Source organism: Pleuronectes platessa, chromosome 10, assembly GCF_947347685.1.
Source record: "Pleuronectes platessa chromosome 10, fPlePla1.1, whole genome shotgun sequence".
NCBI classification, from domain to species: Eukaryota; Metazoa; Chordata; class Actinopteri; order Pleuronectiformes; family Pleuronectidae; genus Pleuronectes; species Pleuronectes platessa.
This window is the reverse complement of record NC_070635.1, coordinates 18,556,405-18,560,136: the sequence shown is the minus strand read 5'-3', so window position 1 is coordinate 18,560,136 and position 3,732 is coordinate 18,556,405.

Genomic DNA, 3,732 nt, shown 5'->3' with positions numbered 1-3,732 from the left:
ACGGGGTCTGTTTGATTCGGGATGTTCAACGTACCGGAGACGGGCGGGGGCATCTGTGTACAGAGGTTTGACTGAAGCCATTGTCCTATCGTAGAACCAGCTATATGAAACTATAAAACATTTAAATCGAAGCAAAATAAATATTACAAAAACAAAAAAATAAAAATACTTTGTGTACATCATTTTTTAAGTGAAGGAACTACACATTCCACATCCCATTGCAATAATCCCTTTTCAACGACTACCAACACTACTGGTTGAATTTAAACTTGTTTAATGTTATGCTTATTTTCATGGACACATCAGGCTCCACCAATCAGAGATATCAGTACTACACATGATGGTTGTATTGTAGTACTTCTCCCTGTTTTTTTTTCTTAGAACGCAGTTGAGATCGTACTGACTCGTTAATTCTACAGGACCATAGAACACCTACAAGTCTAAATCAGATTGGTTACAATATTATTCTGAGTTCTGCTGAGATCTATGTGACTTCAAATGTATCGCTTACTCTCTTATAAATCACTGAATCCTGGAGTGTGGCTTGTTTTGTCAGGAATAATAAAACCTGGACCATAAATGAAGAAATAAAGCCCAACTCAGCCTCTTATGGAGAGGTGAAGACCAGGGATCACTTTTATCTGGTTGAAAATGTTGGATGACAATACTGATTTATGATCAAAACCTAAGATACATCCTGACAATGAGATGAGAGGAGTAGAAACTACATTGTCAGACAATAAAAAATGTTTTCGATTCATTTGAGATCTATATTTAACACATATGTTTATCATTAAAAACTTTCCACACGATAATTGTCAAACAAAAAAAATCAATCAATCTGACTTTATTTATCAAGCACTTTTCATACAAACACAAAGAGATACAAAATGCACACAAACACACATGCACACACAGTATGATTACATAGCACAATATTATATCAGGGCTTACTGGGGCACTAAAGATCCCCTGAGGGAACGTTATCTCACAGATCTTCAGGACTTGTACCCACAGGCAGCTGTCCACATGAAGTGCAAACAATCCCAGCTGCTCATACACACCTGCACCCCACACAGAAGATGCAGTCAAGAAACACTAGATCTAATCAAATTTTAAAAAAGACAAATATTAAAATTTAAGTATAGAAAAGTATGATAAAATGATGAAAACCTCAGAGAGAATAGATGTTTGTTATGTTGGTTCACACACTGTCAATGAATGAACTGTGAATTAAATCAGGTCAGAGTTATTTGTTCTATGTACATGTGTCTCTAGATGGCGACAAAGATCCATTTACTCTGAGTTCATCTCTGTCACTGCTGCTCTACCACACCGAGGGTCTCTGCGTGCAGATTCCACAGCAATGCAGTGATTCTCAGCGATCTGGCCGTGAGAATAAGCCTGAATTAAAATCATACCAACCTACTGTAACGTCCCCTGTTAGCCAGAAATACCCTCCTGGAACATTTCATGCTCAAACGTGACCTTCCTCTCACTTTAACAGCCCACCACTCATTATTAATCATAATCATTTCAATGATAATCAGTTGGCAGCAGAAATAATGAGCCTAACTTGCAATTACTGGAGTCCAACAGCCTCTGTGTCTCAGCGTGGTTGAAATCATTGACAAACTGCAAGATCCCCAACATGCGGTCAAGCATACGCCCTCGTGTTTCCTTCAACTTCTGATTGAATTGGACTTTTATTGCCAATAAGTCTAAGACGCTGGCAGGCACTTCCTTAAAGCAGTGTGAGCCAGAGGTTAATGACATTCACGTGGAGGGAGCTGTTTGTTTGATCCTGTCACCTCTCTGCATGGCAGAGCCAGGGTTCATCTCAATCCTGAAGCAGCTGATGAGTCTGTGCGCATCCTTCAAGATTCATGCAGTAGAATCACTGTCAGTCTTTCAATAAAACACAGCTGCATCACTTAAATTGCATTTTATCCTTGATATGCAACGCTCTCTCCGCTCGAGGGTATTTTCAAAGATTATTTTCACTTTACTCATTAGTGCTAAGTGGAGCTTGACAGGTGAAGGGGAGGCCGAGGATATGACATAAGGCGAGCTGGGCTGCATTTAATGTCCTGCACGACGTGCCTCTCATATCGCCGAGCCGCCGGAGCAACATTATTTCAGAGCGTTTTATGGCTGGACGGGAGAGAGAGACAGACAGGTGCAATTTAGATTCATAGCTGGCCTCCTCATTGACCTGGCTGTCCACAGACCGCACACGGTGTCCCTGCGGCCGCTGGATTTATTACCCATTTACCATCACACCAAGGTCACATTCTCTGCAGCGCCTGGGTCAGCTACTGTATATGGGCTTCATGGGAAGCCTCATGAAAGGTTTCCACTAATGAGGGCTCCCACTACACACCTTGTTTATTAACCTTCTGCTGCCTTGTGGGCTTTCACTTGTTGTTATCATGATTGCTCTTTGAAGAATCTAGTCTGAGGAAGGCAATTTTTTCAACAGGGATTGCTTGTGATCATGTTTTTGGTAAGGTTAAGAGTGTTATCACATACAGTAGCCTTGTGTATTCATTGAGCCATTGACTGAAGAGTGACCAAATGACCCTCACATCTATGCCCATTAAGAACATTGATGTATCTACCATCTCGTTCCTTGAGTGGCCCGGTGGCCATTGACTGTTGGGTCAGGTAATTATCATTTGTCAGTGAAACTCTTGAATTGGCTGACAAATGGTGATTTCCTCTCACCTGAGAGCTATATTATGTGACAGCGAACTCACACCGCACTGAGGACTTTGGACAACATTGTCAAGAGTGACTCAGATATTTATAAATTAGAGGTTGTTATCAGCTAAGAGGGTCCTTTTCAAAGCTCTTTGTATGAATTGTCTGGAAGCACATATGTAGAAACGTGTGTGTGTGTGTGTGTGTGTGTGTGTGTGTGTTTCTGCCTGCACATGTGTCACACGTGTCCCCTTAGGCTCCGCGTGCCCTTTATTAGTCGCGAGTTGACTCTATTCAGCTTGGCTAGTGATTAAACCCTTTCGTGGCGGGAACTTTCACACCACTGTGAGTTGTGTGAGGTGATTAAAGGCTGCTCAATTTGTAGGCCAGTCCCTCCGCTATTCTTCCTCATTGATCTTTTTCAGGCCCCTTGAAGTGAGAGCTGCACACAGCAGGCTTCTCTCATTGGAATTAGACAGGATGCACACTCTGCCCTGCTCTCTCTGTCTCCCTGCTCTCACGTCAGCAGATATTTCACCGACATGTATCACGCCTAATTACAGCTGAAATTAGCTGCCGTGTACTGCTGGTATTTTAATAACACTTATGTGATTATCTTTGTTGTGTTTCCTGTGATATTGTTTGAAAGTCAATTAGGATATTTTTATATTAAACCGTGTGCATGAATACATTAGAAGTAAAACCCCTTCAATCACATATACAGAGAGTGTAGATTTGTAATAAATATTTAATACATATATTCTAGATAAATATCATTCAGGGACATCCCCCCCCCCCCCCCCTTTTATGAACAAGATTTTTTTTATAATCTGCAGCCATGTTAGCATCTTTATGAGGCTGCTCTTAGGCACAGTGGTGCTTTGAACTTAATGCTTGTGTCAGCAGACAAATATGCTCACTAAGATGCTGATGTTTAGCAGGTATTATAAGTTAACTGGGCTGGAGAGGGGTGTTTATAGTTTGTAAAGTTAGACTTTGGAGGCAGTTTGTCCCTGTCCAAAATGAGGG